This window comes from Amphiura filiformis, chromosome 10 (assembly GCF_039555335.1).
Source record: "Amphiura filiformis chromosome 10, Afil_fr2py, whole genome shotgun sequence".
In the NCBI taxonomy this organism is placed as follows: domain Eukaryota; kingdom Metazoa; phylum Echinodermata; class Ophiuroidea; order Amphilepidida; family Amphiuridae; genus Amphiura; species Amphiura filiformis.
In genome coordinates, this window is record NC_092637.1 from 36,578,810 (window position 1) to 36,601,043 (window position 22,234).

The 22,234-nt window shown below is 35.4% G+C and overlaps 2 long non-coding RNA genes across 2 annotated transcripts in view; one reads left to right on the forward strand and one right to left on the reverse strand.

The window, feature by feature from the left end:
* Positions 1 to 22,234, forward strand: part of LOC140162195 (uncharacterized) — a 367,488-nt gene that overhangs the window by 267,269 nt on the left and 77,985 nt on the right. The window lies entirely within an intron of this gene.
* Positions 6,544 to 15,287, reverse strand: LOC140162803 (uncharacterized). The gene is made up of 6 exons (XR_011860349.1): positions 15,196 to 15,287; positions 14,418 to 14,447; positions 12,826 to 12,918; positions 11,603 to 11,716; positions 8,096 to 8,132; positions 6,544 to 7,498 (listed from the first exon to the last, which is right to left on the reverse strand). It is a non-coding gene; the product is annotated as an uncharacterized lncRNA (long non-coding RNA).

A 22,234-nucleotide genomic window follows, 5' to 3' on the forward strand; every position in this document is an offset into this window, starting at 1 on the left:
CGTAGTATACTTTCATCGAGCTGCAGCTAGGTTAAAAAAGGATGATTCAATTAAATGAATTGATATTTTCAACCTACCCTTTGAAATAAATCCAATCAACATTTTCTTTTCTGTTTAATATTTTACAGAGATTATAATCTTATGAATTTATAGACACCTGTGTGCATTCTATGCAGCGTTGCACAGTTTTAATGCATGTTTGAATTTTAATTAACATTATAATTCTGTTAAACTTGACATCGTCGAGCTGCAACTAGGTTAGAAACTAGGTTAAAAAATAGCAACAAAAATCGAGTCGTTATGCACTTTCAAAGTATATATTCTGTGTAGTATTTAGTTATGGCAGAAAAAGTCACATTATAAAGTAATGAAAATGGTGGTCTAATGAGCAGTTTAGTTAAGATGTTTATTTTCTTTTTAATCATTTGTAATAAAATTTGTATGCAACGTTGCCGAATGTTTCAATTTGCAGATATCTATACACCTTTGCGTCACTAAAGTTGCGGAATTTACATAAATCTCATCCCATTTTGAGTGTTTTACATTATACTGAAATTTAGGCACCTATGTGTATTTTATGCAACTTTGCAGAGTTTCTAGTATACTTTCATCGAGCTGCAACTAGGTTAAAAGTGATAATTCAATTAAATTTTCAAGGAAAACCTACCCTTTGAAATAAATCCAATCAACGTTTTCTTTTCTGTTTAATATTTTACAGAGATTATAATCTTATGAATTTATAGACACCTGTGTGCATTCTATGTAACGTTGCACAGTTTTTATGTATTCCGTTTACTTGACATTCGAGCTGTAACTGGGTTAAAATTAGGTTAAAAAATAGCAACATTTTGATTAACATTATAATTCCGTTAAACTTGACATTATCCAGCTGTAAGTAGGTTAAGAATTAGGTTAAAAAATAAAAGCAAAAATCGAGTTATAATGCACTTTCAAAGTTTATATCTCTTTATTTATTTATTTATTTATTTATTTATTTATTTATTTATTTATTTTATTTATTTTATTTATTTTATTTATTTTATTTATTTTATTTTATTTTATTTTATTTTATTTATTTTATTTATTTTATTTATTTTATTTATTTTATTTATTTTATTTATTTTATTTATTTTATTTATTTTATTTATTTTATTTATTTTATTTATTTTATTTATTTTATTTATTTTATTTTATTTATTTTATTTTATTTTTTTTATTTATTTATTTTATTTTATTTATTTATTTATTTATTTATTTATTTATTTATTTATTTATTTATTTATTTATTTATTTATTTATTTATTTATTTATTTATTTATTTATTTATTTATTTATTTATTTATCTATCTATTTAGTTATGGCAGAAAAAGGTCACATTACGAAGTAATAAGAATGGTGGTTTAACGAGCAATATGTTTATTATATGCAATAGAAACAGCAACAAGTTGTTCTTGAGATTATATTACGCCAACATTTGGAAGAATAGATAGTGATAATAAGTTATTAAGTTTTAAAAGTTAATTACTACCGTGTATGGTCCCTGGTAAAACATACCAGAACAAAATAAACATTAATCAATATGCAAATGACAATGTAACTTTAATACAAAGTGTTATAGTACTTTATAAAGTTTTTATTAAATGTTGAAAAAAATTGATATAAGGTAGAATGTTATGTACAGAAGTACAGCATGTCCCAGAAAAAATTTACCGGGCTAATGAATTTGGACGTACGTCGAGACATAGACATCAGAATCCACAAATCTAAACATCAGCCTGTAGCCCATCTTACTCTGCATTATAAAAGTCAATTTGACTGGAATCGGTTGACTGATTGTCAATTCACTTCATTCCAAGTTCGAAAGAAAGATCATTCAACACAATGTGCACTATAGTGGTTAACTGTCAATGGGCGTCGTCAGGCCCGTACGCAGGATTTTTTTTTTGGGGGGGTGCTGATTTTGAAAAAGTGGACTTTTTTTTCCAAGGGAGTGCGATTTTGTGAACATTTTGGACTTTTTTTGTTCCAAAAAGCGTTAAAAACCTGATTTTTTTTGCTCGATACGCTCGCAAATTCTGATATTTTAGGACTTTTTGTATACTTTTTGCAAATTTGGGGAGGTGCACCCCCCTGCGTACGGGCCTGGGCGTCGTGTTTTGTTCTCTGAAATCGTTTTTGTTCTTTTTAAACGATCTGTTTCTGGCAAGACATTTAATTGGTCTTTTTTCAAATTTGAAAACATGTACGATATTGAAAATGAAAGCTTGCATGTAAGATGACGCTCGGTACTTATAAATATCTTTTTACGTTAATGTTGATATAAATGTTGCATAAAAAATTATTGCATAAAAGAATTCCAGCTGGCTTAAAAATTTCTCACACACATTTAAGTTGTTGGAATATTTCGTAGATATTGTAATGCAAAGTTCAATTTTTTTTCAAAGTTTAACATTAATGTTGCATGGTATCAAAAATCATATATTACGTAAACTGTCAGCACTTGATCATTGTCATTCTTGGCTCAAATGTTCTAAGGAAAGTTAAAATATAACATAGTTGCACAACCTAAAGAATTAAAGTTGGAAAGCTTCCAATTACAGAAATCAAAGTTTTCTCGGACAACAGAGGATTGCCCATAAAGTACCACTAGTTGAACTTACTGGATTATTTATATAGTTCTAGCGTTAGAAGATTGCTGACAATCTGGCCATGAGTCACACAAGCTTTTATAAGAGACCACGCCTTAATTACCGTTAGTTCCTGCACATGAGAGCTACCCTAAATGTAAATCCAAATATTATTACTTGTGGGGTATAAAGCTAGCAATATCCAAACACAAGCTTACTTCTTTGATATTCAATAAAAGCTAATATAGGCTTCGAACATCACGATTTTTTCAGTAATTGACCCAAATTCACACCAGCTGTTTCCTGTGATTTTTAAGTTTACTAATTATAGGAACAAAGTAAGGTATGGGTAAGTTGAAGGGTTATTTTTGTGGCGAAGAAAGAAACTACCATTTTGATGTTCTGACAACAACTAGCTTAACCTAGGAACACATTTAGAACTCATTTTAAACACACCTCGACGAGTCATGTGTTCTGCAGTTTTTGCTGTGTAGGCAACAATCCTACCTTTTGGTAGATGGTGTAGTCAAATATAAAAACAATAATAACTTACCCGTAAACCAGGTCAGTACAGGAGAAAGTCGTCTGTATGCATCTATATTCTTACTTACAAAGGGTTACAGTCCTTTAACACATGAGAATTACCCCAAATGTAAATGCAAATTACTTGTGGAGTTAAACTAGTAAAATGAAAACTAGTTCACATATATTAAATATAACAAACATAATAATTTTCTGGTAAAACCAGGGACCTTGTATGGTCCCTGGTAAAACATACCAGTACAAAATGATATTCATCAATATGCAAATGACGGCATGCTAACTTACACAGAGTTGCAGTACTTTTACACATGTGAATTGCCCTAGATGTAAATGCAAATTACTTGTTGAGTAAAACTAGTAAAATGAAAACACAAGCTTAGCTCTTTCAGTAGACAAGGTTCTTAGTATCTGATCCAGAATGTCCACTTACTTACGTTTCAACAACACGTTGACTTTATCAACACTTGACGGGTAGTGACTGCTATTGGAAACACTGATCAGCGCTGATCTTAGAGTTGCCTGTTAGTTTTTCATCAAGGGAGTGCGTTGATCCCTGTTTCAGAAACTCATCAAATATGTGAGATAATTGGTACTGTCCTTCGTCTCTATTCATTGTGGTGCCCCTACTTTTTCTTATTTCAATGGTCTCCTTTACCCAGCGTGTCGATGACCTGAGCCTCTCCATATCAATTTGTAAGCGCTCTTTTAGCAAATTCATAGTTCATTGAATTTACAACCGTATGACAAAACAGGCGAAAATAGTAACTTTTTGCACAAGATTTGCAATTTAAAGAGAATTGGCCATTGCTCATTCTAGTGACGCTAGTATATGGACAATATAAGTGTACTTTTTCATTTAATGACATAAAATTTGAAAAATATTTTAAAGGAACACTTGAGGTTTTGACTTTTAAAACCTACATTTTGGTCAAAAATGTGCTTGGATATGAAGTTTTCAACAGATTTACCACAAAGCCCGCCTTGCTATAATATTAAATTGCGTTATCTGTTGACCTAGTGACGAAAAGTGTTTCTAGGGGGAAGTGTTAGCTTTCGTTTGATATTAAACAATTTTAATTGGATGAAGTGAACACTTGGGGTTTCGACAAAAACCAATCAAAGAGGCCCATTTTTCAGCTAGAAGCTCCACATCTCTTCGATGCTATGCACTTAACTGTGTAGTGTAATCAAAGACTGTAGTGGAGACAATCACTGCTTGCTTGAGAGCTCTTGGACGAACACGTCTGATCAGGTGTATCGAGGTGGGAACTGTGCGCATGATGGTTTATAAGAGAATCGTTTTTGTATAGAAACCTTTCCATGCCATGACGTGATTCTTGTCGGTGACACAAGTAAGTAAACATTCTGGATCAGATACTAGGGACCTGAATAGGGACATAATACTATAGGCTTCAAACTTTCACCAGTTTGTTAGCAATTGAACCAAATAAATCCCCAGCTGTTTCCTAGAATCTTCAATTTGATTAATTATGTGAACAAATTAGATGGTTAAGATTTTTTTTTTTTTACAAGAAACGTGAACTGTACATGTCCTTCATTTTGAATGTTCCTTTGACCGTTTGTCCATCTCTAGTAACCATTAAATGTTCTGCATAATGTTCTGATAGTGTTCTGGATAACCATGTTCTGTGTTCTGTTGCTCTGACAACAATAAAGCTCGGTATTGGAACACATCGAGTACACATTCCGACTCTTTTGGACGTATCACGTGTTGTTCACATGTTCTGCGTTCTGATTGTGATCACGCGGTCTGGAGTGTATTCATAGATCACACCACTAAATCAGGTCCAACATTATCTGACTGAATAAATAACAACTAGTGTTTCCATTCGAAGACAATAGCTGGTTGATCTAAATGGAAACAAGTTTGGAATGGAGGCTGATATGCTCATTTTAACCATGAGAAAATGACAAATTCTTCTGTGCTTTTTAATTTATAAAAGAATATGAACTTGATTTGGTGGTGTGACCCCTTAATATCCTGTGTAGGCAACGCATTATATATAAAAGTATACATCTCCGCGACAGACAATTTACATTGTACAGATTGCTGTTTAAGTGATTGTGTGGTTCTGTGTTGGGGTAAGTGTTCTGTTAAAATGACATTAAAGCCATATTATAACATTTTCCTAAAATAGATTAGCATTTCTTTGCCATAAAATTTTAGCTTTTACTGTCAGATATATCCCTTTTAATTTTTAGCCGAACAACTAAGACAAAGCAAAGACAATTGGAATTTTTCGGTCGTGTAATGGTACGATACTTTCTTGTGTAGATCTCCGTCCCACACGCCATGTACGTACTGTGTGTTATGAACCTCGTGTATGCGTTCGACTAATAATTCCATCGTAATAATAAAACGACGGTTCCTGCGTTTTATTCTAAATCTTGTATTTTGACAAAATTACAGCACCTAGAGTCTTGATTTTGCAGGGTATATTGGTTTAATAAAGTACAATATAATCGTGTAAAAAAAAGAATTTTGAAAAACATTGAGGGCGTCTTCCTCAGCAAATGTTATAATATGGCTTTAAATAGGGGGCTACATATGGGGATTTGGAAATGTGCTCAACATGGCTTGCTTTAGACGGAGCTGTTGAAAAGTTAAGCTATACATGAATAAATTTTATACTGGAGCTTGATCATGCTGAAGAACATTTACATATAATTATTAATCAGCAAGTCAAGAATATTCTTCTTTTACAAGATATAAAGGCCTATAACCAGAAAAAATTGGGGTTTTGTCGGTCTATATGCAGTTTCAGTAATCTGTCTGATCACATTTTTTTCAGGAATTTTGACCATCATGGTATCATCACGGGATGAAGTAAAAGAAGACAATGGATCTGAAAAAAAAACTCCGATTATCATGATTATAACCAAAGTGGTCTCAACAATTCAAATTAAGAATAGTTAGCACTACCTAGGATGTATCGTCAAAAAGATAAATTCGCCAAATAGGTCAAGATCAATATGGTTCAATGTTTATTTTGTCAAATTTTGTTCAATCCACAAAAAAAGGATTTCTCTGGTAATAACGATTGAGAAAAAGTATAGTTTGGCCTATCTGCGGCGTAGGATTCAACATTGATCGGGGAGTGGTGTTTTGTTTACATTACCCTATCAACAGTGTCTTAACAATATTATTTTGTAGTTTATTTTTTATTGTATCCTGTTGGAAGGGAAACAAGAGGGTCAGTAGGTACCCGCCACTCATCACTGGTTACGCCACTGATGATTACCAATCATATTGTTGAATCAATCTCAGCGACAAATGATTCATGTCGACATCATAATATTAACAAATGAAAATCACACACAGTGCCGATAAGAATAACAACATATACTAGGTTTTTATCTTGCTGATTTTATTAATATGTACCATCACCTTTGAAGATCGCGATCATCAAAATAAAACAAAGCATTACGTTACAAATCCCTCACACAATTAGACTTATGTTATCAACGTTTTTGGCTGAAAGAGGAGTATTAATTCATTCAACCATCATACACTGAGCATCACGCCTCTTGCTAAATGTCAACATACGACGCATCAAGTAAAGGCCCATTTAAACTGAACACAGTCATAAATATAACTGGTTATCAACTTGGGTCAGTCACTATACTATTCTTTGTAATGTAAGCTAATTGTAACATAATGTTTTACAAGCGGGACAATTTTAGACTATTTTAATCAAAATTGGAGCATTGGTCCATATATGTCATTAAGCTATGTGCATATAAATAACTCGAGAACTGGACTTCGGAGACGAATTCTTCCTAATTCGCCATTTTGGTTTATCCAAATTAACATATGTACCTTTTACAGGATTTTCTTGGGACTTTAAGTATGGTGTTATGGAAATCTCTTAGAAATACATTGTGAGAAATGTTGCAATTAGTTACTAAGTGAAATCTTGCTTTACTTGGACTAGTGTGTCAAACTACTTGTCAGCATTTTTGGGACACTTTCAATAGTGTAATGTAACTAAGCACCCCCCCCCCCACCTTCCCTCCGAACATGTTGAATCATATAATGTTGCTCCTATGTGGTGGGGAAGGGAGAGGCTAAGGAAGGGTTTAGCGTCAAAAAGCGGATTATAGTAAAACTGATCAGCACAGGGACTAATAATGATTTCCTCTGGGAACTAAATATGTCAAAAAAGAATGTATTATAATGAGTGATATTAGGGACTTGTAACGTAAGGTGATTTACTATAATTCCATTGTATTTAATATTTAAACTTTAAGCGTGGTATCTGGAAGTCATCTTCGTCTTGGTAGATCGTAGACGGGTCAGATCTCATCTGTATAAAATAGGGAAACATACGATACGTTATTCTAAAAGCTTTAGATGAACAACATTCACGTGATACGTGCATATTTTAGGAACATTATGTTTTTTTTTTTGTGTAATCAAAATATATAATGATATCATAACGATGGAGCGATTTATTATTCCGCGAAGAAGAAGAACTCATAAAAGAGGGTCAAAATAAAAAGAAAAAAATGCCAGGCATGTTTAAAGGCGACACTGTACTCTTTATTTTGATCTAGGATTTTCCCATTACTACAAAAATGTCAATGGCACTATGATTATCTTTGTGACTGCGATTGTATGCAACTATACATAATTACAGATTTTTGTCTTTTTCCCAACAAATTGCCATAAGTTCTGCCCTAAACGTATCGTTTGCATCTTTTGATCCATGTCCCCATTTGTCTCATCTGTCGTTATTGATTTATAGGTTAATAAATGCGTATCACTTGTTGGGAGTGAAATTGTACAAAATAATGCACGCGTACTGAGATGTAGATGCGTCTAATGCACGGCTAGTAATTTACCAACGTTTGCTCTGATTGGTTCTCACTATCTTGGAGTGTATGATATCACGTAAACTTACCATTCATTACACGGCGGTTCGTTTCCAGTTGCGGCCTCTGCAATGAAACAAAATGGTGACAAAATATCATAAACAAACATGACTAGACTATTCATACTGCGATATCTAGCGACATGCATCCGTTTTCACGACACAGGCATGTTTGTCCTTAACAAAGTTTAACATCTTCATTGGTGTCAAGTAAACGACAATTTATCTTTCAAACAGGGGCGTAGCATGCATTGCGCATGCAATGTCGCGGATAAAGACGAAAAATATTTCCGGTTGCATCATTTTGAATCAGTTTTATCAGTGAAATATACATGTATACATACAGACAGCAAAGAATGTTCTTCCCTGTATATCCAAAAAATAAAAATCTGCAGTGAATAAAATAGATGAGTGCTCCGGATTCGCACGTTTGGGACTGAAACAATGAATAGAAAATGACCTAACAAAACAGAAATTCCAATCGACATGGATCAGATGGAATCTTTGCCAGGACTAACGGACAAAAGTGGAGACGGCCCGTGTTTCAAAACGCATGCCAACCACACGATCACGGACCGGTAGCTACACGTATTATCGCTGCCCGGGTATGGCAGGCCATTGGGGTCATTAACGTGCAGGTAGCTACGCGCAGCTTATTAAAGCTACGTGCAGCCATTTGACCAATCAAAATCGTCAATTTAATCACGTGGATGTGTCGTTAGCTACGCGTGGTATAGTGCTAGCTATCCTCTTTCACGATTATTATCTTGTAATTATTTTACGGAATTAGATAACGAGCGGGTAAGGAGGTCAAATCACAGCATGTGCCAAGAGAACATATGTTGCTAATGGCTGGCTAAAATGATACACAAAGCATATTTATTATCATGAGTGTTCCCAAGTTTACACCGTGTTTAATGGCATACTTTATACCCGGGCTGTATACAGCAGTGCAGGGGATCTGAAGGTCAAACAACAACCACCATTAATGCAAAGCACTGATTAAAGACATTGCAGGGAAAGCAAAGGTCACATGCCACTGTAGCCCGTAGCTTAATGTGTAAATAATTATAGACAGAGTAAATAGAGAATCCTCATTCTGTTCAGATATTGCTTAGCACCTATACCCTTTTATTGCTTATATTCTTTAGAAATTTTCACTTACAAAAAAATGTGTGACAGAGGAAAGATAGCACTGTAAGTGTTTACAAGTTCATGTGGTACACTGTATAAAGCAGTACAGGGGATCTGAAGGTCAAACAACAACTACTACTGATGTAAAGCGCTGTGTTAAAAAATATTGCAGGGAAAGCAAGGTCACATGCCTCTGTAGCTGGTGTAAATATGGACAGATAATATGAGATATAGAACAATCATCATGCTGATCAAATATTACTTAGCACCTATACCATTTCATTCTGATATACTACAGATATTTTCACTTACAAAAATTAACAAAGTAATATTTGTGACAGAGGATAAATTGCACTATGCCACGCGCAGGTAAAAACCCAATGTGATTAAATTTACGATTTTGATTGGTCAAACGGCTGCACGTAGCTTTAATTAAGCTGCGCGTAGCTACCTGCACGTTATGACCCCAATGGCTTGCCGTACCCGGGCAGCAATTCCGTGAGCATATAACACTTTATTAAGGGTGATTGCGTCATCGTCGACCCTGGGATTCATGCATGCGCAGCATTTTTCATCGTGGTATTTTGTGGTATTTTTGGGTGTTAGGGTTAACATCCCAGCAAACACAAAAACGTTTTAAAACGTTTTGAATAAGTTATATATTGGCTTTTGGTTTAAGTAAAAACGTTTTGATAACGTTAAAATGTCGGGTTATATAAAGGTCATGAAAACGTTTTAAAACGTTTTGTATGAAAACACACTGCAACAATATTTTAAAAATGTTTTCGAAATTTTATTCTAAAGTATTTTTTGCCAAATATTTTGTCAACACTTGAATAACATTATGTTAAAATATTTGCTCCCAGCAAACACAGAAATGTTCTTAAAATGTTTTTTTTTTCCAAAACGTTTTAGTAACATTTAAATGTCGGGTTATATAAAGGTCATGAAAACGTATTTAAAACGTTATTGCAAATATTTTGGGCAAACATTTTTCGCAAAATATTTTTTTTTTATTTTTCAAAAATAACATTCTGTTTAGAATGTTGTGTATCAAGTTGTCAAAAATGTTTGTGGAACGTTATTAAACGTTTTATACCATTTATATAACCCGACATTTAAACGTTTTTTGTAAAACATTTTGTTTTTGCTGGGCAGTGATTATCAAAAAATGTTTTTTAATATTATGAAAACGTTTTATACCCTTAATATAACCTTTATATAACCCGACATTTAAATGTTTTCTGACAACCTTTTATAACCTTTTGCGAATGATGTCGAAAACGTTTTGTGTTTGCTGGGATAGGCTTTAATCTGAAAAAATACATCTTATCTAACCCTAACACTGAACCCTGCTTTTTGACATCGGAAGTTAAAGAAGATACGAAAAAGGGAGAGAAGATGAAGAAAGAAGTCACTTGGCATCCCTGGGATTCGAACCTTTGACCCCACATGCCAACCACACGATCACGGACCGGTAGCTACACGGGTTATCGCTGCCCGGGTAGCAATTCCGTGAGCATATACCACTTAGGGTGATTGCGTCATCGCAAACCCTTTTTCATCGTGGTATTTTGTGGTATTTTGGGTGTTAGGGTTAACAAGGAATTTGCACTGTAAATAACATGCTTAACAGGGATTACTCAACAAATGAAACAATCAAATCTCCGATGTTAATAATATCCGCACAAATAGCTAATTATAGCCAATCAAGGTATACACTGTAAATTCATCATACCTGTAACACTTTTAAACACGTTTAAGGCGTGTTGCCAAATTGTTATTATTTATTATCTACATGTACCTTTCAGAAAAAAACATCGCATGTCCAAAATAAAATCCACACCGTTTTGGTTTACAGGTTATCACACTTTGAATTTGTATGTAAACGCATCCTATACTTTGATCAGCTCGTAATCGGCGCATCGCGATTAATATCAAAATATATTATTTTGAGAATTGCATTGTGACATCTCGCCAGAAGCAACACAATTATTAATTCAAGATCTATACTATGTCTATTTTCTTTGACACAAAAAATATAGACCAGCCAAGTCAACTAATAGCACTCTTAATAACGTGGGTCTACTTTTCGGCGTAATGGTAAAAGCCTAACATTTCCTGCCTATTACGAGATGATCAAACTATAAACACTTAGCGACGGTGTTGATTTTATTTTGGACTTGATATGTAGGAAAATAGGTTTCAAAATATGAAACAAAATTTCCGAAAAGGTACATGAAGATACTAATAACAATTTGGCTTACCTAACGTGTTTTAAACAGTGTACAGCTAGAGTTTTACAGTGTACTATATGGTACTGAGATGACAGGCTTGTCAAATTATTTTAAACCTGCATTTAAAGCCATTTGTAATACATATTTAAATAATACATTTTCTTACCGCAAATTCCACACATAGCTGGACATTTCTTCCTTACATCGTAATCATACGGACATTCTTCTTGCCATATGTCATAGTCTGAACAATACTCATGGTCTTCATTTATGCATTGCACTGCAAAAAAAAGTGGCTCTTATCAATAACAAACATTTGAAACTATGATCGTGGCGACATTCGTTATGAAATGCTCCAGTTTGAGTTTACTATTAAGCTCCCAGCATACACAAAACGGTTTTAAAACGTTTTAAACAGGTTATATTTTAGTTTGTTGGTTTGGTAAAAACGTTTAAATAACATTAAACTGTCGGGTTATATAAAGGTCATGAAAACGTTTTTAAACGTTATGTATAAAAACACACTACAAAACTATTTTAAAAAATATGTTTTTAAAATGTTATTGTAAAATATTTTTTGCAAACATTTTTTGCCAAATATTTTGTCGACACTTAATTAACATTATACTAGAATACTTGCAGGAGGTTATCAAAATTTTTTTAAATGTTATGAAAACGTTTTATACCCTTTATATACCCTTTATATAACCCAACATTTAAACCTTTTCTAACCTTTGGAGAATGATGTCGAAAACGTTTTGTGTTTGCTGGGCCTATCCCGTTTTATCTTTCGTCATATGAATATCGTAAGAATTATTGCAGTGGGGCCTAAATCGTATATCTGTGGCAAAATTGAGGTACCGTCAACACATACTTCTGGATCACTAAAATATAGTGCTCTGACCGGATCTGGAACATAATGTCCCTGCAGTATAAACTATTTTGCATACACCATGAGACTTTCATATGCGAAATGTTTTTAATACCATAGAATGTATCTTCTAGAAAAAAAAGTATTGTTAAATTGGCGTAGCGGTTCTGCCTTTGTCCGGCAAGGCCCGCAGAGCTGCCATAGTAATTGCTCTCAGGCAACTCAACCCAAACCTCCACACGTGGTGTCGGATGGGTAATGCTAACTTGGGCAATGGGGAATACCACTTCTCTGGAACCTTTTTTTTTTAAAATTTTGACCAACTTCACCAAAAAAATTTCTCAAAGGTTTTAAAAATTAATAACAAAAATTCGCCCAATACTTATCTTGTTACGCTGAACCAAAAAGCAGTGGGTCAAAAAAGCCTTTTGGGGGGATTTTGACGGTAAATGTTGACCCAAATTTGACCTCACAGATGAAGTTCTATAAGCATAATTAAGCATAATAAGCCTACTTACCCTCACACAATTTCCCAAGCCATCCTGTCTGACAACAACATTTGCATTCATTCTCATTCCGCGTGCCACAATGCTGACACTTAATGGAACAATCTGAAGAGAAGCAGTAAGAACAGCAACGAAACGTGTGTTTGACTATTAAGCTATTTTAACCCAAAATATTTGAATTCACCAAATCAAGTTCTAACAGGTAGGAGTTTGACTCACTAAAAAGTTTTAAATCCCGTAACTAAAACACATACGACGGGTACTCATGACATAGATTTAGAGTTCGTCGCAGCGTCGTCGCTAGACCATTTTCTCAAGGGGGCAGTTGTGTCATAAAATCGTGTCAATGAAGATGCATAGGCCTTTTACAACTTTTGGTTAATTTAGTCCCGGTATTTTGATCCAGCTCACGAGGTTTATGCTTTTTCCAGACATCAGAGGAACTGTTCTAGCACTCATATTAATGATTTACATAATTATAGAAAGGATGGAATTATAACTCTCATTTTAGAGATTTTTGTTCAAATTTGAGATGGAAAAAAGGAAACTCCAAGGTGACGTCTCGCAGATCTACTCACAGAATGGCTTTAAAGAGATAAATACGCGCGGCAGCAATTTGGCATTTTAATACTCACCGTGAGGATGACATGTGCACTCAAGCAGCCAATGTTTGGCAGAGACGATTATTTTGTTCCTATCTTAGTAAGACATTTGCTCGTGAAGCGCGCGAAATATTTTATATTGCAGAAAATTTTAACACAAAATGAAGGTGAATTTTGCTATGAAAGAAGTAAGTGCGCGCGAAGCGTGCAAACTTTTGCAATTCTACCATATTTTGATCCATAAAATGGTGTTTTGAGGCTAAAAAAGAAACATACACAGGGCAATTTTGGAGGCCCTAGGCCCAGACCCATCTGACCAATGGTAAATCCTGCCCTGTCCCCATGGCTAATCTAAATTGGTGCTGATAAAGGGCTCGGTACGGAAGGGTGATGGAATGCGAACATATTTTGTCGATCTCACAAAATCATTCGTTCTTTGTCCATATCACTTCAACGTGCCTGGCCAACATCTTTGTAAGCCCACAATATACCGGCCCAGTAGAGCCTATATTGCGAACTTATTCTAGTTTTATCCCTTACTCATGTGATGTGAGAGACACATCTCATACTGTAACCCCTCTTCTACCTCTCCCCACTCCCTCCCCTCTCCTCCCTCCCACGCTTTCGTCAGGATTAGCTTTGACTTCTTCAGAAAAATTAGGAATTCTAATAGGCTGCGCCTCTTGCCTACATAGTATCATTGTGGGCTGTCCATTGACAAATGATATTAGCGGATCGCCTTTTATTTACTTACGAAAAGGCTGCTCTCAAAAGAGCCATGGTAGTTCAAAATGTTATACTTGTCCGACGTCGAATCCGTTAAATAGTATAAAAAAACCTAATTACAGCTCCGAACAGAGCTAATCATTTGAATGGAAAATCGGAGCGAAATAGCGACCATGAGAAAACGTCGGCCTATTAAAGCGAGTACATTATCAATACATTTTTTTCGAGTATAAAAGGAGTTAATTTATTTAAAATACTAATTTAGTACATTCTTACCGCATGTGATGCCGTCTTTTTTACAATTTCCTGAAATGTTCACAAAGTATAAAAAAATAAAGAAAAAACATTGGTGCTATCAATGTTAGGAAAAAAGTTTTCCCTCGGAAGAATTACGATTGTAATGTAATACAATTAACTAAAAGACCCTACGAAATTAAAAGGGCACAATATCTGATAATGAGAACTAAACTTATTATTTTGTAACAAAATACCGATTCAAGCAATATTGTAGCATTTTATAAGAAGGAAGCCCTTGATTTTATTTTAAAATTCATTTTTCTACTCCAATGTAATGTGTTTTAATGAACTAATAACTTGCAAGAACTATAGACTTTAGGTACTGTATTTGTGAAAAAATCTATGATTTTTAATAAAATCTCGGGATCAGATATTTGTTCATATACGATTGAAATAATTATTAGCAGACTTTGCGTATGGCTGAAATGTCTCGTAGGACGCAATGTGCAAGAATCTACGAGGTGATCATAACACATTGAGCTGATCGACCTCATTAATGATCGACGGACTGATATATAAGCTTTGTTTTAAAAAAAACACTTGAAATCATCATGTAATAAATCCCTCAGTCTGACAATGGTTGTCAGCGAGCTTATACCATATGTAGGCTATACGTTAGGAATAAAACAAGTTCTGGAATTAGCTCCGATTTATATAAATATCTTTTACTGCGACGACAAAACGTCATATATATAAAGCCAAATGATATCGACAGTGACGGATTCATGACCACTTGTTTTTATTGAAATATACTTACTGCATTTGTTTTCAAAACACCAGGCACTCTCTCAGGTTCACACCCTTCACAGCTTGGTCCCTTCGTGTATGGTCTTCGCCCGTTATTGCCCCTAAATGTTGGAACCAATTTGACGTCATTCACTTTCAATGAAACCTAAATTACATTATAATTTGTGAAATTTAAGTTCCCCTTATTATTTATTTACTTCTCCGTGGTAGTACACATCATACTCACACATCCCTCCGTACGCACAAACGCATCCACCCCCCCCCTTTTTTTTCAATGTTTATAAATTTTTATTCATTTCAGCAAACAAATTAACAAGAAAATCAACAACAAATCACAAAAAGGCAGCAAAAATTAAAAATGCAAAGTTATGCAGTCACACTACCCAAACATTTTAAGTTACAATAACATGATAACAATAACAAATCAGTCCCAAAATATATTATACAGTTACACATTATATCCTAAACAATACAAGATAAAACAGAAAATTAGATGTCAAATGTCTATTAACGAAAGTGACAAGAGAGTTTGTTCTTCTTTCTAGCAATGAAATACTCTGTTTCTCTATTTATTTTAATAAAAGCCTTAAGACCAATACTGGTGGGAGGTTTGTTTTGAAATTTACACAAATAATTCCCTTTTTTTTTTTTTTTTATAATTTGTAATATCCTAATATATTTCTTATTTGCATAATTGTTCCTTAACGATTATAATAACCCATCCAACTCACTAGCTCACTGACCCGTAACCAGAACAATTGAATTGTCGTTAGAACCTTGGAAATGTATTACCGTTTAATCATAATTGATAATGATGAATCCACTCATGATAACCAAAATGAAAATATTTTACCGATTTTGGTCTAATTTGATTTTGTCATTGTCCATTTAAAGCTTACACCAGACACACCCCACCCCTACCTACGCGCCTCACCCCACCCCAACCACAAACACCTCCACCCCCCACCCACCCACACACCCCGACCCCCCTCTTCCCAATGATACCGCGTCCATCGACATCTACACCGACATCTATACAGTCTTATACTAGTATTAATTCGAGGTCTCTTAATGATCTCATCTCATAAATTGTAAATTATCCTTCCGGGAGAAATCTCCTTGTGAGAATTTCAACAATTATGTTGGTCATATCACACTTTACATACTTTCTTCCTTGTGGTAGTGAATATGAGTTTTGCACATATCCATAAACTCGCCCTCTGGGTGATATTGGGTTTCTACTAAAAGGGTCATTTCAGCAAGTTTCATGTCTTCCCCACATGTCAGGAATGGCGACACCGGGGTAACAGGGGTGGCATCACCCACCTAAAAATCAGTCCGTCCGATCCTACTTGAAAGTAGATCCTCCCGTAGAACAACCTTTTTTCTTCGGGAATTATCAGTACGACGCATTCTTCACACAACGCAATCACACAATTTAAATCGAAGTGTAAAGCGGGCTTCAGACTCCGAGTATTGTACGTACAATATTGTATGTACAATATGTACGTTATTTAATCTATTGCCATTCTATTTCCAGTAATGTTTAAGTTCTAACGAATGTTTGATGGCGAAAAATCGATAATATGTTACATACAATATCTAGCAGAAATATATTATCGATTTTACGTCATCAAACATTCGTTAGAACTTAAACTGTACTTGAAATAGAATGGCAATAGATTAAATAACGTACATATTGTACATACAATATTGTACGTACAATAAAAAGTCTGTATACTGCTTAACGGAAGCATAGCGGAATAATCTGGCTCTAATCTCTTTGATCCATACACAGTGCACAAAATAATTAAGGTACCAGTTATGTTCACCCCTTTATATTCTAATAAACACAAATATGTGATGCGATCAAGCTAAATCAGTCGGAACTCGGAAATATTGATTTTGAGATATAGCCAAACAAAGGAAATTTTTCCTTTTGTTTCCTTTTGTTTTGGAAACTCTTTAATTGCTCATATATTTGGAACTGGTTGTTCAATTTCAATGGGGTCTTCTGAAAAATCCAGCTTTATAAATGCTTTTTACTATCCTATAGGAAACTGAACATTTATTATTGCCGAGTTCCGTCTGATTTTGCTTGATCGCATCACATATGTCAAATTTAAAGCAAGTACAATACATATACTCGTTAGCTCTGATTTAATAATAATAATAATAATAATAATAATAATAATAATAATAATAATAATAATAATAATAATAATAATAGTAATAATAATTATAATTATTATTATTATTATTTTTTTTTTTTTTTTTTATATAGCCCATTGCATACAACATCTCAATGCCCTTTAAAATATATTAAAAACACCAAAACTACAAAGATTAATTGCACAAATAAATTACAACAATATCAAATAATATACAACCGATACCCAGATAAAACTCAGAAGCAGCTGAGATGAGAATAGGTTAAAAGGTAAAGTACAAATTTAAAAGTTTAAGGAAAGGTGAGTTTTTAAATACCGTAAAACCTTGTCTACAAGCATATGCCTCTAAACGAGGTTTTTCGACGAAAGAGACGAGAGGCAGACACTCTCCACAAAAACATTATTTGGAGTTTGAACAACTATATTACTAATATAGGCGGTTGTACAAACACGTATTATTGTAAGAGCAATCGATTGTAATATGTTTGTGAAGGGTATTTGCCTTTCGTGTCTTTCGTCTTCCGGGAGTAGGTGGGGCGTCTATGGGCCATAATCCACCATAATCCATCGATTTATCGATTAATTGATTAATTAACCTCTGACCTCTAATTAGCATAATTACATAATTAACCTTTGACCTCTAATTAGCATAATTAGCTGCCGATCATGTGACGTAAGCAAAAGTACTTAAGGTCTAACATGTTTCAACACGCAGTCTAAAAATATCCTTTCTGTCATGTCGACGTCATATAAATCTAAGTTTTGATTGGTGAATGTTGTCTTAAGACATATATAAATAGGTTACAAGCCATTTTATTCTTCACAGTTGAATATCCGCAGTCATCTAAGAAAGTAAACCTAGTATGGATAGTGCCGATAGCAAAACTGCGTTTTCCGAGTGGCAAGACAAGCAGTCGAAAGACGAAAAAGAAAGAAAAATTGCGGAGTGGAGACGGATACTACAACACGTGCTTAGCTATATAGTCTGCGACGTAACAGAACGGAAGTCAGGAGATTTGATGAAAAAATACTGTGTAGGGTGTCAAATAGATCATCCTAGTCAATTGCAGCATATCTGTATAGATCCAGATAGTGAGGAACCGTTGCGGGACTTGGCCTACGAGGAAGCCCTAGCTGAACTTGATCTGTGTTACGTGAAAGCTATATTTTTGGAGTCATCAACCATCTTGAAGATAGATCCTAGAATAATTGATTTCGACGAGTCCGTGGCAGAAGTTCGTGCAAAATGGGGAAACAAGGAGTATCGAGATGGCGAGGGTCCTTTGGATGGGCCTGCACAAATGCGGTTTATACGTATTGGAAGTCACTTAAGACCATACTTCTCAGAAGCGGAGGCAGTGAATGTAGCCCGAGTGAGAGTGGACCGTCTGACAGAACGTTTCAGTCGGCTCTCTTTGAAAGACTAACAGAGCGAGAGACAATCTACGATGCTGAAACTGAAGAGACACTTTCAGTTGTGCTGGAATTTGCGGATGAAATCAGGAACTCTAACGACTATAGCGGTTCAGTGAAGGATAATATAAGATATATTTTAAAGGATACGTCTAATTTCGCATCAAAATTTGGAACTCTGGTAACGGTTACAAATGGTAGTTTACCCCCCAACGACAAAAAACGGAAGTGTTTCCGTACTTTGACTTTACTGATATTTGCAGCGGACATTTATCTAGCTTTGAAAGATGATGAACTCAAGAGAGTTGTTGAAACTATTTTAAACAGCACCGTGGAAGATATGCATATAGACTGGACAGTTTTAAGTCGTGTGAAACCCGTTCAGGACAATTACATCTTCAAGTACGGGCTATGGATAGGAACGTTTGCTCTAATGTGTTTATTGAAAATGCAAATATGAATAAAATAAAATGTACATGAAAAATTGAAACATAAAATAAGTGTGTATAGATTGTCATTTGTCGTGTTTATTAAAGAGTGTAACCATCGGTTAAGGTTCAGTAAAGGCACAAGTATGTCAAGGAAGAATGTAGATAAAGTTCTCCGGCAGATTTTTTATGATCCAGCACATCCAGCGGCTTACAGTAACGTCAATGTACTTTTTAAAGCTAGCAAAGAGCAAGGTATTTCTAGAAAACAGATTGAAAGATGGTTAAAGAAACAAGATGTCTACACTTTACATAAGCCCGCTAGAAGAAAATTTAAAAGAAATAAAGTCATGGTGTTTGGGTTAAACAGTCAATGGCAGGCGGATCTTGTTGATTTATCATCCCAACAAAAATGGAACAAAAATTTCAAGTACTTGCTGACATGCATCGACGTTCTTAGTAGATTCGCCTATGTCGTGCCGATCAAAACAAAATCTGGGGACGCTTTAATCGCAGCTTTCAAGAAGATTACGAGTGGGGGTCAAAAACCAATCGCTTTGCAAACGGACAAAGGAACGGAATTCACCAATCGTCCGTTCCAAAAATGGCTGAAATCTCAAGATATACATTATTTCACCTCAAATAACGAAACAAAATGTAGCCTCGTAGAAAGATTCAACAGAACTCTCAAAACTAAAATGTGGAAATATTTCACGGCCAAAAATACTTCCAAATATATCGATGTGTTGCCTTCCATGGTCAAGGCCTATAACAATGCTCATCACCGTAGTATAGGAATGCCACCTTCTGACGTTAACATACACAATCAAATGGCTGTGAAAAGCCAACTCTATGGAGACCCCCGTGTTCCTAAAAAGGTCACCTTTAAATATCGAGTTGGTACCAAAGTAAGGATAAGTAAAAACAAGATGACGTTCGAAAAAGGTTACCGTCCCAATTGGACAGAAGAGATTTTCACGATAGCCGACAGAATAAACAGAACACCTTCTGTATATAGGATAAGGGATTTAGCTGGGGAGTTACTGGAAGGTACCTTTTACGAGGCGGAGTTGCAAGAAGTTGATAAATCGGATTCCGACCTATATCAGGTTGATAAGATTTTAAAGAGAAGAAAAAGGAACGGCAAAACAGAATATTTCGTGTCCTGGAAGAATTATCCCAGTAAATTTAACAGCTGGGTTTCGGATATTCAAGTCGGACCTATATAAAACTCTTTCGATCCTTTTCGCGTAACATTTGTGAATAGATACAGCTACCGTGTGGGACGTTCAGTATGGCTACCTCGCAATTCTACGTTACTTTACCCAGTACTAGTTCTTCTCATTATTTCCCCGATAATAAACTCTCTTCTTATACCACGCGACTACATACCCCGTTGAGATTGAAAGGAGATTGGGAAGTAGCTCTGGTGGAAATTAATTATCCGAGAACCTGGTATAATGTGGCTGGAGATACGTGCAAAGTTAATTTTAAAAGTAGACACGATCAAGAGATGGAATCTACCATGTTATCACCTGGTTATTATGAATCTCCGGAAGAAATTCTGCACGAACTGAGACGGGTACTCCCTGAATACGTAAAGAAAGATCTCCAAATGTACATAAAATCTCAATCTAGAAAATTTGTCATGAATTGTTCTAATGGTACGGGACTCCTCTTTAACGAGACGCTGTCACGCATGTTAGGGTTTGAAGAAAACGTGTTCATTCAAAAAGATACGTACGGCACATTTCCAGTGGATATTCACAGAGGATTTTACACCTTTTACGTCTACAGTGATATTGTATCCTCCCAATATGTAGGCGACACATTAGCCCCACTGTTAAGAACTGTCGAAGTGGATCACACGAGTATAGGAGGTATGGTGTGCAGAAATTATAGCAGTCCGCACTACGTTCCGGTTAAGTTAAGTGACATCGAGACCATAAGAGTAGATTTAAGGCTCGACTCTGGAGCATTTTTGCCATTTGAGTCTGGGCAAGTCATAAGTAAGGTTCATTTTAGACTGAAGCGTTCTCCATATCTGATTTGAAAAAAAAAAAAATCGTTGACGATGTATAGGCCTACTAGAATTTACAATACTCCTTACCACGCCCCTCATATTTACGAGAGATATTACGTGAATCAAGTGGGTTCTGGAATACCCGTGTATAGGGGTTCAACGGCTCTTCAGAGAGGCTATGGGTTAGGAGGATTACTGGGTGGTCTTTTTCGCTCCGCCATGCCCCTTTTGAAAAAGGGGGCTGCCGTCGTGGGCAAACAAGCATTACAAACGGGTATCGATATCGCCCAAGACGTGATGAGCGGTCAAAACGTTAAGACCGCTGCAAAAAGAAGATTGAAAACGGCAGGGCGGAACATGGGGACCAAAGTTTTAAACAAAATTCAAAAGGGTAAAGGATCAACCAGAAAAACGCACACCAGCTTCTGGAAAGAAAAAAGGTAAAAAGAGGAGTTGTGCCACTCGGACGGTCATTTCAGGGGCTAGCAAGCGGAGGAGACAGACGCACAGCGATATCTTCGGAGGATTTTCATAAACTTAACTCAAGATGGCCTTAATACATGAGAAATCTTGTCACTGTACATCTTCTCAACTGGATTTATTTACCGTCCCACCCTCGGATGTCTCTATAGTGTCAGGGTCCTGGGATGCCTATCACCCCATATCAAACCTTTTGGACGGGTCACCTATAGAATTTCACGTGGCAGGCACGCCTGAGGAATATGTTGACCTAGCTCAAACCAAACTGCACATTAAAGCAAAAATTACAAATGCCGATGGTTCTAACCTAAATGCCGGAGCCAATGTAGGGCCTACCAACTTGTTTCTCCAAACCATGTTCAATCAATGTGAAGTGTCGTTGAATGAAAGACTCGTATCACCCTCGAGTACAAATTACCCTTACAGGGCCTACTTGGAGACTGTACTCAACTATTCTCGAGAAGCTAAAGAGAGTCAACTGACAGCCTCTATGTTTTACAAGGATACAGCTGGTCATCACGACACTGTAGATGT